Here is a 14,496-nt window from a genome sequence, read left to right on the forward strand (position 1 = left end):
AGGGTGCTAATGAGGGCCTGAACTCTTCTTGGTTTACAGCTGAATGATATCCACAATCCAAAGACAGACACAAGGCATCACTCAGCTCTTTTGCTATCACACTAATAAATGGCATGTAAACCAGAGAAAATGATCCAGAGGGAAAACTGTGCTCCGAGTCTAAGGACGGGAATTCAAAGCGGTAGGTTCCCAATAGCAAGGGTAGTTGGAAGACCCGGATGTGAAGAGAGGGGAAAGATTACATGTCATAAGAAAAAGGGGGGGGGGGAGTATGTTGATAATGATTCCTGGAGTCACTGCTAGCAACTTCAGCCAACTTGCCTGCAGGTTCTTAAAAATGTGCCCAATGTGGCCTGAAGCCACCAGGATTAAAAGTACTCCTCATGCAGATCACAGGAAGACCCTCAGAATGATATTTTTAAACTCAATACGAGATCTCCAGAATACCAGACTTAGCATATATTAGAAGAATTTCCCAGGTCACAGCAAGACCAATCTTTAACGTCACAAGTTTCATTCATTCATTCATTCATTCATTCATTCATTCATTCATTCATTCAATGTATTGGGTATCTAAAAAGCAGTTTTACTTCTGTGGCAATCTGGAGCTCAGAGGGAACATGGGCTGGAAGAGATGGGCTTTCTTGACATTCAAATCTCTGATCACTGTAACCTTTCTAAGCCACGCCTACTTCATAGAATGACTGTGGATGGATTGGCAGGGCCTCCAGAGAAGAAAACTGCCAATTCAGGTTGGCTGTAAAAGAGAACAATAATTTCCAGTGGGATGGAAACGTTCCTAGAGATTAAAAAAAAAAAAGCAGCATATGCTGTCTAGATCCTTATAAACGTATTTCGCCTTCATGAATACAACTGTCGCACTTCCTTCCCTGAAGTATATGCTGTGAAGTTTATTTACTCACTGGTACTCAGAATAGGTTTTTCTTCAGCAGTCTGGGAAGGCAGCCGGGTGGGTGGGTGGGGTAGCTGTGGGGCCCACACTGGACCAGCATCTGAGTCTCAACAAATCCCATATTGTCTGGACCCTAACGAAATTGCTTCTGGCGTCGCCAGGAAAGTGTTTACTCGCCTCTAAATTAACTCCATTGTCCATCTGAGAAGAAAGTAGTCAGCTATCAGAAAGGAGAAAAAAAAAAGAAAAGAAAAGAAATGAGGCAGGCATGGAGTTCTTGCTTAAAGCAGGTTTTATAGTTTTGTTGTTTGTTGTTGTTTTGGTTTTTTGTTTTAAAGGGTTGTTTTTCCACAAGTTCCTTTATGTCCTAAAACAAAGTCCAATCTCGTGGCTCTCTGTCCAGTAATGAAATTTCTCAGAATAGCCTTGGGCTCCTGGTCGCCGTCCCGTTGTGCACCCCCTCCCTCCATCCCCCATGGCTGCATGCAGAACCTTTTCCTCAAGTGATGGACTCCTCTTTTGCAGCCAGTCAGCACCTGCTCTCAAAACCTGATCCCTCCCTGGTTTGTTTCAAGTGGAGCCAGGGGATCCGGACTTAATTAGCAGTGATATATCTCTCATACTGATCAGTTCCATCCAGCTTCCCCCTGGGGCCCCAGATTTGTCTCTATTTGGAATCCCCGTGCTTGCTGGGCGGCTTGTGTTTGCAGTTAGCTGGCAGCCGCTTGCTTGCTCGGAGAGCTCGCCGGGTGGGAACGCTCGCCGGGTGGTGGAGCAGGCAGCCTTTGGCGGGACTGGGGAGGAGACAAGTCCTGGCGGCTTCCTTCAGCCCAGCGCCCACAGCCAAAGGCCAAGTTGGGAGACAAGCCCCTCCTCAGACACCGGAAGAGACTGGGGAGGCTGTGAATGACTGGAAACGGGTGGTCACCCTCACCCACTGAAGGAAGCACCGTGGCATGGCGGAGGCCTGGATGTTGCGAGCTTGCAATGGCCTTTGGACTGCTGAGGAAGGATTTTTTTTTTTCAGGAGGGGAAACCGCCTCCTGCTCTGTACCATCTCGGGCCAAAATAACATGTTTTGGCAACCATTATTTGGCAATTAGGACCTCAGCTCACTGAAAGCATTCTTCCATGCAAAATATGCCTTGGAAAGAAAACACTAAACCACATCTGAGTGAAAATATAGGAAGTGAACAAAGGGGTGACTGAACAGGGAGAGTCAGCAGGAGCGCTTGGGAGGAGGGCACGGTTGGCAACTAGACCTTTCCATTGCCCTGACTCCAACTCTATCCCAGTCCAGGCAAGGCTTGAAGACTTAGCATAACAGCATGCGGTATGCTAGGCTCCATTCTCTGACCCTCCAAACAGCCTTTCCCCAGGATCTCAAGAAAGGCAAAAGATATGGTATGTCTGCAGGTCAGTTCACACACACACACACACACACACACACACACACACACACACACACACACACACACCACTGTAGACTCAGTAAGACTGAGGAGGGGAAGGGAACAACGGGCACTGAGACCATTCTAGTTGCTGACTGACTCCTCTCTCTCTCATCCTAACGCTGCTCCTTTTCAGCCAACATGAGAGCACAGAGATCGCTCTTCCCACCATCCCGTGGAAACCACATCCTTTGATAAAGAGAACAGCCAAACAGGTTATGGTCCATCAGATACAACATGGCAGAAGCAAGATTATGACTCAGGGCATGCTATGTTTTCTGGTATGTTCCAAGCATACATGTTACCATATGCTGTGGTCTACTGTCACACATGGTCTATCGTGTTCTCTCTTTACTATCCTTGCTCAATTCTCCAGTTTGTCTGGTGAAAAACTGTGAAGACTAGTCTTTGAAGGCAGGAAGCAATACCCAATTACACCTTGCACACCATGATACGCCTCTACAGTGGGCCCAACAAAACCACATCCTCGCAGCTGTCGAAGAGTGGGCCAAAACACCTGGACTCCCCTCCCTTGTAAACACACATGTAGACTGTCTCCAGGAGAAATGTTAGTGGATGTCACTGTCGACAGAGACAACCAAAGGGTTCTCACTACTCTCTCACTGTGTGACTATCTCATAAATATGTTAGCCTTAATCTTATGATTCTTTATGACGTCTCCTTCATCATTAGAATGAATTTTTCTAACATTGAGCATTAGCCTAGGATAATCCTGGGTTGCTTCTGCCCAGCATTGGAATGAACTTGGAAGGGAGGGAGGGAGGTGGTATTCCTGAAACTTGCAGTATCCTTTTGTCTCAGTCTCCTGAGTTCCTGACTGCTAAGATTATAGACATAACTCGATGCGCTGGGATTGCTTACTAACATTTAGATACTTTAGTTATAATGGAACAATTTTGAAGTCTATTGTTGAATGGCTCTACCCATTTTACAGGGTGAATTTCATGGGATCAAATATTGAAGTATTTTTTTATGTGTGCCCTTGTGTGCGTTTATGTGCGCCCTGTATATGCAGGTGTCCGTGGAGATCAGAGGGTGCAGGATCCCCTGCGTCTAGACTTAGAGTTGGTTGTGAACCACCTAATATCAGTGCCGAGAATGAACCTCAGGTCCTGAGAATGAACCCCAGGTCTTCAATGAGAACCATAAAAGTTCTTGACTGCTAAGTCGTCTCTCTAGCCCTACCAATGACTATTTCTAATGGAAGCAGGGAGATCATTTCCTTATTCCCTGTCTCTTTATAACCGTTCACATGACCCATATGATTTGTTCATTGCACTTTCTGAAATCAGCCTTCAAAATACAGAGTATCGGCATTTTAAAATAAAAGCGTTATATTTTTGGTTCGTGTATCAGGTTTAAGGAGTCTAGCAGTCAAAGGCTAAGATGTTTAAGTAAACTATGAATCAAGTGTAACGCTCCATCTTCTATTTTATGGGAACTATCATTTTGCATTAATGCTGCCTCTGTTTACCCAAGAGAAGCCAGATTTTCAATGTTTTCACTTGTGTTTTGTGCCTTTAACCAAAGCAAATATTGGGCAACAGTAAGCCAACCCACACAGGCCTGGAGGAAGGGCCAGTTTGCCTCTTATCTGGCCAGCTCTCCATGCCCCTTCCTTTCTAGATAAGTCATGGAAGTTTGATGGCATAACCTGCGCATTTTGGCTTGACTTTCTTTTGAAACCTCTAGAAAGAGTTCTGACTACAACTAAGCTTGATCCCTAAAACCTCTAAAGTACATAATATTTTTCTTCTGGGCATTTACTAGGGAGAAAAAAACCCATTTATCTCAATGTTTAGTTGTTCAGAGGCCAGTGTCTCTCAAAGGAGCCTACCCATGCTCAATGTTCCTGCGCCTGGAACCCTACTCTTATGGGTTACACAGAACTAACTCTTGGAAGGCAACATGAATCCAATGCCAAGAGTGATCCAAGGTCACAAGAAGAACTTGTGACAGGTATAGAAATTGATTTGGGCTATGTTTTAATGACCTTTATGGATGAGAGCTAGAATATTTCGCCAGAAATGTTGGTTTATTCCCAGCTTGAAGGAATTCTGACCTCAGAAAAGAAAAAAAAAAAAAAAACAGAAGTAACCTCATTTTCCCCAACATTCGAAAGGACCACAGAAGAGAGAATCTCGTGTGTAGTATATGGAAGAACCACCTGTCAATAAAAAGCTGGTGGTCTGTTAACTGAGGCAGGAAATGGTGGGAGTCCTGTAGGGAGATGTTGGAACTCTGGGATAGAGTCAGGCTTGGGAACAGACTCACCCTGAACACTGACGAGACGGATCCATGAAACCAAGAAGAAGAAGAAGAAATAACCAGCCATGTGGCACTCATAGAGGAGAATAAACGGGTTAATTAAGCTCCAATCTAGTCAAGGAACAAGCCCAAACTTATGGCCCAGGCATTCATTCATAAATAATTAAGGCTCAGAGTCATTATTCTGGGAACTGGGGCTCGAGTGGAAAAGCCCGTGGTCACAGACCACAGGAGTAGAGGAGATGATTGGAAAAGCCTCTTAGAGTAACTTTCAATAATCAGCTACTCTTTGCGATGTCAAAGCCAAATAAACCCATAGGTCATATAATAGACGTTAATTATTAAGTTAATAGATGAGTATTAGAGCCCCACAGACGTCACACGCATGTATTCTCACCAGGCATTTCAGGGACAGACTTTTGCAGGAATGTGAGGCCCACAGTCTCTCCAATAACACTCTCAGGCATTTACCCTTAAGTAAGTCAATACCTAGGATTGAACAAAAATCCCCACAGTGCGAATCTTGATCATTAAGTGGGCTATGCAGTTTAGTGGTGGGTTTATCCATGTCTAATGTGCCTTTTGCCTTAACGAGTTTGTTGGTGAGTTGCCAGTACGATTTTTTCTCTCTACCCACGTCTCACAACTGAGAACATTACCATAGTAACACAGGGATGCTCATCCTCTGTAGCTTTTTACTTCTTCCTCCCCTAAAGCCACAATACTTTCTGAAATACTGTGGACCACTTTTACCAGTGAAGTTCTAGGGTGTGTACTGGCATTGAACGGCTGTACTAACTTAAAAATGAAATCTAAGAAAATAGAAGCTGGAGAGATGACTTAAAGGGTAAGAGTTCTTACTGCTCTTTCAGAGGACACAAGTTTGGTTTACAGCGCCCCCACATCTGGCAACTCACAACATCTTTAACTCAAACCCTAGGTGACCCAATGCCTTCTGGCCTTCAGACATTTGCATGCATGCGCAAACACACACAGGCACATACATAAAAGAGTAAATCTTTTTTTTTTTAAGCTAAGAAAGCATCTAAACAGTGAATATAGGCGGCCCAGGGGCTGGAGAGATTGCTTGGTGGGCGAGAGAGCTTGCTCGGAAAGCCTGAGAACTTGAGTTTGGTTACCCTGCTCCCACGTAAAAGGCCAAGCCCAGCTGTGGATGCTGTAACCCAGCATTGTATAGTGCTGGATCCACCCAGCCTAGTCTAAACAGAGAGCTTCCAGTTCAGCGAAAGACCGGCTCTCAAAGCACTAAAGGCAGGAAGTGATGGAGGAAGACAACACCCCCCCCCCCCAGAGTTCCGCTTCGGAATCAGAGCCTGTACGCCAGCGCTCTCAAGTGATTGCCCCACACTCTGAAACAAAATGAGATACAAGTGAGGCATGCTGTGGAAGTGGACAGTTTCTGTCAGCTTGTAAAACTGTTGGAAATGCAAGCAAGGAGGATCCTAGTAGAAGGACAACATGGTCCAGAAACGTGCAATAGAACAGCAATAGAACCAAACTGTCGAGGTCTAACCTGAAGTTGCCACTGGAAGGGTCTCTGGGATGAGACAGACGTGCGTGCAGGTCTCAGACTTCAGCTCCGCTTTGCAATGGGAGAATCAAGCTTCTCTGACCTTGGGTGAATCAGTTAACCTCTGTGGTCGAGTGTCTGAATCTATAAGAATAATAGTTCTGATTCTGCAGTCCTACCCGGAGACACACCAGCGCTCACACAGCTCAGTGAGCCGTTATGCGTGGTTTCTGAAACCTTGGACCCAGCTTTATCACAATGTTATTTATTTGATTCATGGGCAAGATTATTATTTATTCAACTACAATCCCTAGCTCTTAAAACCCTTAACTGGACACACCAGGCAGCGTTTGCGCCAGGAAGCTGCAGGAGCACCTCATAGGCTATGTGCAGAAAACAAACTCCTTCAATAGTGAGCCCCATTGTGTCCTTGTGCTCCCCGCCCAAGCAAGGCAGAAGCAGGCAGCTTTTGGCTCCTAAAAGCAAAGGCTTGTCTGAGTCTCTCTGTGGGGACAGCAGAATTTCAATTCTCCACAGAGAATTAGAGAGTTGTCTCCTTTATTTCCTGTTGACTCAGCTATCTTCTTCCCACATTTGGGGTTTGTGGTAAATGAGGAATTTGTATTTGGTCTACTGGAAACAAGGCCTGTGAATAAGTTACAATCACGTGGCCCTTATGATTTTTTTCCTTTCCACATAATCTGAAACTCTCCTTATAGATTTATTAATGTTAATAAAGATTATATTTTATTTGCTAAAAGCAGATCCTCGGTGATAGAAAATTTGATGAAATATCATATAAAATGAAGTTTTAAGTTCTCAACTTCCTTAAAACTACTTCAAAAACAAACCAGCCCTTGTGACTGATATACAAAGCCTTGTTTTGTTCTTACATATTCTCTCTCTCTCTCTCTCTCTCTCTCTCTCTCTCTCTCTCTCTAAAATAATCTACCAGGGGAATTTCCCAAATTGATGACAAAAATATAAATTCTTTATGTGTATGCAAGCATATACTGTAAAAGGACTTAATATAAATTTGATCTAATTTATTTAAAAGTTTTAAAAAGATTTACAAAGGGTTTAATTTTTTCCTATTTTCTATTTGCCTTTTTACTTAAGCAGTTCAAAAAAGTTCTTTAAATCCACAAAAGTGTTCACAATTATCTTTATTTTTTGTTTGTTTGTTGAGACAAGGTATGACTAGTTTGTCTGGACTAGTTTCAAATTTGCTATCCTCCTGCCTCAGCCTCCCAACTACTGATATTACAGATGTGTGCACAGTGCCTGGATATGATTTTTATGTTAAACTTCAAAGATTGAAAGAAGTAACCAATTTTGATCATGTGCCATTATGTTTTTATAAAACTTTGTGTATAGAAATAAGTTTTGTGTATATTTATAATGTTAACTACTTCAAAGTTTACAGCTCAGAAGTGTATGGTCACTTCCATGACTTTCTCCACAACCCCAAGTTATTTAAAATTCTAACCCAAAAGAATTGTCTTAATCTCTGGGATGAAACTGGAGTTACTGGCTTCCATGCAGGGTGATAATCATTTGGGGTCAGGTCTGGTCTGGACACTTGAAGTTTGGCCTGTGTTGTTGAGCAGAAGGGGTTGGGGGTGGGAGGAGGAGAGACACATTCACACACAACAAACTCTTCATCCAGAAAACAGATAGGATGCATATATCTGAAGTACACAGCCAATGATAAGGGAATAAATGGTGAGGCCAGAGGCTAAAATCCATAGGGAGACAGAAGACAGGCACTGGGTACTGAAGGGAACTCTGCAGGAGGTTCTTGGCGCAAGCTTCCAGGAGGTGCTCTGGTGGGTAGTCCACAGACGATGTTTTCCTTCACTGCTTACCCCTGTGTTTGCTGGGAAGGAACAGATTCCCTTCCCAGATATTGCGATTCTTTAGTCCATCACACATGACGTATTTTGAAACATAACATTTGGAGGTAGGGGAAATGCAGTCTGAGGGAGGCCCCCTGCAGCTTGTTAAGCTTGTCCATTGTTAGGGTTGTTAGGATGGCTGGCACGGGTGGAGTTGCATGTCTGCTGCTGTTTAGTATCTAGAAAAGGAGACCACGGACGGCTTTGCCGAGGCCTTAGCCAGATGGAGTTCAAACAGAATTCTATACAAAGCATTTCTCTGTACGAAGGTTATCTAGAAACTTACGGAATTGTTAAATCAAAGACGTAGGAGTCTGTAGTAATATGTGGCCCAGAACCAGGAGAAAGTTCTTCTCTTAGTAGCTAGCAGGGGATAACAGGGTTCTGATGTTCCAAGGTGAGACTTGTCCTGGCCATGCTGATTAACTTCCTGTTGTCTGCTTTGTTTTGTCAACTTGGCACAAGCTATAGTTATGTGGGAAGAAAACCACATTGAGACAATGCCTCCATCAGATTGCCTGTATCCAAGTCTGTAGAGCTTTTTTTTCATTAACAAGGGAGGGCCCAGCCCACAGTGAGTGATGCCACCCCTGGGAAGGTGGTCCTCGGTCATATAACTAAGCAAATTAAACAAGCTACAGAGAGAAAACCAGTAAGCAACATTCCTCTGAGGCCTCTGCTTCAGTTCCTGCCTGCAAGTTCCTGCCTTGGCTTCCTTTGGTGATAACCTGTCAGCCAAACTTCCCTTCCCAGAGTTGTGTTTGGTCAATGGCTAATCACAGCAGCAGAAAAACTAACCCAAGCAGTGGCTTCTGTCACAGGTACCCCTGCTCACATCACAAACACTGACAGTACAGTCCTCTTCAAAGTGGTTTCAGTAGATGTGGCAGTTTGGAGACCACACAGAAGAGTGCAGTGGGTGTCCTGAGGTGACAATATCTGACAATATGGTTTTTGGACAAAGGAAAAGTTTACCTTGTCATGATTTCTACGAAAAGCCTCCAGATGCTGAGAAGCAGCTATGAAATACAACGTATCATACAGGGCAGAAGCCTTAATCCAACTAACCTTCGAGTCCCATTATATGAATTCAAAATATTGGATCTTTTATTCCTAAGTTTTCTCTGCCAAATGACAAATATGCTGGCTATTAAGGAAAAAGGTGGGGGTTGGGGATTTAGCTCAGTGGTAGAGCGCTTACCTAGGAAGCGCAAGGCCCTGGGTTTGGTCCCCAGCTCCGAAAAAAAGAACCAAAAAAAAAAAAAAAGGAAAAAGGTAACTTAATATTTTATATATAAATTATATCGTAGCAAAAACACTAAGGCTGCAGTCCAAAGTGCATTGTCAATATTTGCAGAGCCAAGATAGGATATTGTATAATCAAAAAGTAAGGAAGAGGCTACAAAATTTCAACTTCATGCAGGTTATACAAAAGTTAGCTTGTTCAACTGAGAAGTACACTCAGAGGTTCAATTATGGTCCAGGAATAAAACTACAAAGAAGAATCTAGACTTTTTGACCCTAAGTTGGTTAGTTTCAAGTCAACTTGACACAAGTTAGAATGACTTGGGGAGAATGACTCTTAACTGGCAAAATGCCTACATATTAGGCAAGTCTAGGGGATACTTTATTGATTAATAATTAATGTGGAGGGCCCAGGCCATTGTGGGAAGTGCCACCCCTAGGCACATGATTCTGGGTGTTATGAGAAATCAGGCTGAGCAAGCCATAAAGAGCAATCTTCTATAGCCTTTATTTCAGTTTCTCCTTCTAGGTCTTAGTTCGAGTTCCTGTCCTAAATTCTGTCAGTGGTGGACTATGACCTGAGAGTTAATAAGCCTTTTCCTTCTGCAAGGTGCTCTTGATCATCATGGTGTTTTATCATGGCAACAGAAACTTCAATGAAGACATAAATTGGTACCAAGAGTGGGGTATTACTATGACAGATCTAACCAGATTCTTACAGGAATATTGTGAAGAACTTTGGAACTTTGAGCTAAAAAAGCCATTGAGTGTTCAGAGCTTAATAATTTATTGTAGATATATGGAAGATAACGCTGAGAGCAGTCCAGATAGAGGGGGCGTGGCCTGTAACATTTAGAGAGAAATTTGAGAGTTCATAGGGCTTTTTCAGGGTTGTATGATACTTTGAATAGTTCTAGTCAGCTTAGGCTGAAAAAACCAACTGTTTTTTAGAACCCCTAAAGCAAAACCTTTCCTTTGCTAAAACAATACTAGTCATCTAAGGTTGAGGATGAATGTCACTGAAGTGAAATCTAGGAAGTGTTTCCTCAGGGTCAGCACACAAAAGGAATGACCCAGAGTGGGGCTAAGGCTGTAATTTGTTTGGGGGCAGTCAAACATGATGATGTGTAAGAGTGATTCCCAAGTGGTATTGGTTTTGAAGTCATGAAGTACTCATGTGAATTTTATCACAGCAACAAAAGTCTTAACTAGGACAGATCCATAGATAGAAAGTTGAATGATCTGACTGAGACACAAGCTGGGTGTAAGGCCAGACATAAAGTAGCTCAAGAGCATTACTCTTTGTGTCCCAGCTCTAGGGTCCCTCTGCATTTGACTTTCTCAGTGACCATGCTTAGGGGCTCTGGGTATCTTCCTCGCTATGTAGAGGGAAGACTCAACATAGCAGACTTTGCTTTACCTAAGCACACTACTTTTCTTTGACTATAGTCACATCAAGAACCAGACATAAGGTATACACCGCTCTTCCAGAAATTCAGGTTAGGCTCCAGGATTTCCACAACTCAAAAAAATCTCCATTCTCCGTTACCCTCCCCACCCAACTTAAGTTCTCATCATACTCACCCCATCTCACTTCACTAGCTTTCCTCTGCCACAGCCTCAAGTCTCCACTGCAAGCCCAGGACATGTTTCTAGGTTGGTTTTGCCTTGCCTGTTGCCTTTGCCCTCTGGTTACACAGGAAACCACCACACATCACAGTGCATCATCCATAGTCTCTCTATGATATCTTCCTTGGTTATCCTGGTATTTCGAACTCTAGCTGTTTCCATCCCTTAGAGTCTTAGAAAAATCTTCACTTCTCTCAACAAAGCCTGGATCTCCCTAACAAAAATCTTGGCTTTCACATCTGTTTTCCCCGAAATGAATTTTAAGAGCCTGTTTTTGGAAGTCCAAAGCTCAACACTGACTCCTTTGTCGATGAAAGGCCATTACTACTGCTTTTCCCTGAAGCAAGGGTGCTCCTGGCTGCAGTGGGCAGGAACAAGAGTAACCAGGAAGGAACAAACCGATCCGGTAATATTTTAAAATATTGTCCTTTGGAGGAAAAGAACATTAAGTCGATGTTGAAGTTGGCAACTTCAAATTGGTAGCAATGCTAATCTCACAATTGCAGAATGTTCCTTTGAAATGCTAAAGAATTCTGACTTTTAGCCTGGACCCATCCTGGCTTCTTCTGTTTTTAAAGACAAGGAGCAAAGTCACCATAGCTGTTGAGAAGAAAAGTGATTATTACATAATGAAGAAAATAAAGGCCCGAAGCAGCTGAAGGGTTGAGGGGCTAGAATCGGCAGTGCATTTGAAGATGAACCAATTGGGAGTTATCTGAGTGGCAATTAATTACATTCTCGAATGTGCGATTTTGGAGTCTAAATAGCTTGTGAATGTTCAGCTCCAGTGTCGTCATGCTGCAGTCGAAGATCTCGCTTCTCTCCATCCTGTGCAACGGGTGCCCGAGGGCAGCTAAAACCTAATGTGTTTTGTTTAGCTTTCTTTGCGTTTGTACCGATCTCCACTGCAGCATCTTTCATCCTCTGGAGGAGAAGAACATCATGTTGGCAGCACGATGTGAGCTCACCCTCCCTGAACTCAAGCACTGTGTCTATCTACTGTGACTACTGAGCTAATGGGATATGCACAAGAAACAAGTAACGGCTGGGTACGGAGCAGTCATGATTTGCATAACGGCATAGCTATTGTATTAAGTGGAATACAGTTTGTTTATTGGGGGGTTCTATTTTGTTTTGATATTGAGGTCTTATTCTGTAGCACAGGCTGGTCTAGAACTCCAAGTGCTAGGAAAGCAGGTATTGGCTACCAGACATGAATCCTACTATCATGACTATTCATACTTTATAGATGAAGAAATGGCAGCCCAGGGTGGTTAAATACAAGTTCCCAAGCTAGTGTCTCTTCAGGATCCCTCACATGTCACCCCATGTTGATTCTTTGCCTGACATGGCTCCTTGGCTTCTTACCTATACCCATAATTCATCTTCAACTCAACTTGTCACAGGATACCTCTTCCTCCCCCTCTCCTCTTCTTCCTTCTTCTCTTCCTCCCCATCCTCCTCCTCTTCTTTTGATAGGATCTTCCTATGTAGTCTTGGCTCTCTCGGAGATCAGGCTCACCTCAAACCCATAGACGCCCACCAATATCTGCCTCTGCTTCCCGAGAGCTGGGATTAAGGGTGTGTGCTCCTATGCCTGGCTCTGAGTTACCTCTTGACCCAATCTTATCTGGCATGTGACACTCTGATGTGACACCCATCTGTTTATATGTGATACCAGGCCATTATGGAAAGCCAACACAGAGAGTAGAGTCTCATGGGTAGTTCTCCAGTGACGCAGGAAGCCCCGAACCAAATCCGGAGGCTGAAGAGCCACTGGGAACAACCTCTGTGTCTTCCATCTATCTGCTGGCAGCTCTTCAACCTTCCAGTCTAAACGTTCACAAATTGATTTGTGAAAAGAAAAGTCTGGACAGCTCGGAGAGACCCGCGTGAGCACACTGCAGGTAATACTCCAGGGGAGACTGGCATTCAGGAAATGGGAGTTTCGTAGGCAGATAATCTCTCCTGGACCTTTGGATCAGAGGGAAGAAAAGGGCAGGAAGGAGAACAGAATTTTTATAGCCTCGTATATAAAGATCTTCTTGTAAAACGGAACTTCAAAGGGACAGAGCATATCGCTGCTTTCCAAGGAGTCTCACTCATTATCACAGCCTCTCAGCAAGCAACACACACTGAAGAAATATTCCTTCGAAGAAGAAACTGGGTGGAAGATGGCTTGATTACTGACAGCCAGGAAAACAGAGCATGGTGTGTTCCCAGCTTCCTGACATGCCAGCGACTTCTGTTGAGCTCCAAATACTTCTAAAAGAAAAGTCTGTTGAGACCTTGCTGGATGCCAGGAACTATGCCAGAGGCCAGGAAATAAGTCCTAGGACTAGATGGCTCCCAAGTCACCTGGTCGCCAATGACCTTTGCAAGTAGTCTAGGCTGGCATGATGCGCTAAGTCAAGTGGAGAGATAGGCATATGAGGCAGAGCAGAGCGGTTGTAGGGAGGAGCATCGCTTGCTCCTAGGAAGACTAAAGAGGGTATCTACTTCATCTTCATCCTGAGAGGTTTGAGAGCTGGCTCTAGCAGAGTCCTGGATTAACGCCTTGAATCATCTGCTAGTTGAGGACCAGCCCTTGTTTCTCAGCCCTATGTGTTCATAATCTTCCAGACCTCATTATTCACGCTCAAACCCTACCTGCAAATACAATGGGCTATGTAGTTGCAACCCTAAATGCCTGCTTGCTCCTTACCGTGTACCATGATAACTCCCTTCCAGGAAGTATTTCATTTCCTCCCCTGCAACAAAACACGCCAGTAAGAACATTAATATTCCTGTTTTACAGACGAAGAAGGTTGGTGAGACATGTATCTTGCATAAACGTTCACAGTGAGATCAGGTGCTGACCGACGTTGTAGTCCAGGAGTGGCCCCTTAAAACTAATGAGGTCAAGGCTTTACTTATGTGTATGTAAGTGGTTAGTCACGACTTCTGAAGCTCACAGATTAGTTAATAGTTTTCATTTGAGTAAATGGATTTAAATGTATTTAAATTGTGCATATTTTTTTTCTCCTATCTCCAACACGTAAACAGGTCCATAACACCAAATCCCTGAACCAAAACCAGAAGAAAGATAACTCCTTGCGTGTCATTTTGTGGGCCACATAGACAAGCCGATTGGCAATGGTGCCACCAGTCCAGAACCTTTCATTTGAACGTTAATGGTGAGTTATCCTGGAGGATTAGGTAGCTTTTCTTCTAAAGCTTCATCTCAGAATATTCTCGACTGGGTGTTCTGAGCCAAAGCACCTAATTAGAGGTGACTTAGGCTAATGCCTTTCCTTTGTCACTCACATCTCTAACCATGGAAATCCAGAGGCTTTTACCTGTACCACAAAAACCGCACTTCCAAGGACATGATAATCCCGGTGGCTTCCAGCCTTCTGAACTCAGACAATGTGCACCTCAGCGCTCCATTAATGGAAAATTCCTCTTCTCCATTCTTCCTAGAGGAGTTAAGTAAAATCTCGTAGTAGATATCCATTTAGAGCACTGGTTTTCAACCTGTGGGTCAAAACCTCCTTGGGG

The 14,496-nt window shown here is 43.7% G+C and overlaps 1 long non-coding RNA gene across 5 annotated transcripts in view; it reads left to right on the forward strand.

The window, feature by feature from the left end:
- The window catches only part of LOC147996545 (uncharacterized), a 39,182-nt gene that overhangs the window by 8,178 nt on the left and 16,508 nt on the right, over positions 1-14,496 (forward strand). For 4 of the 5 annotated variants that reach the window (XR_015672564.1, XR_015672566.1, XR_015672565.1 and 1 more), the window contains one exon: positions 14,002-14,132. This is a non-coding gene — a long non-coding RNA (uncharacterized LOC147996545). Of the gene's footprint in view, positions 1-12,637; positions 12,864-14,001; positions 14,133-14,496 lie in introns of those variants that run through there. The other variant, XR_015672568.1, reaches the window with a different exon arrangement.

This window comes from Rattus norvegicus, chromosome 2 (assembly GCF_021556685.1).
Source record: "Rattus norvegicus strain SHRSP/BbbUtx chromosome 2, alternate assembly SHRSP_T2T, whole genome shotgun sequence".
Classification (NCBI taxonomy): domain Eukaryota; kingdom Metazoa; phylum Chordata; class Mammalia; order Rodentia; family Muridae; genus Rattus; species Rattus norvegicus.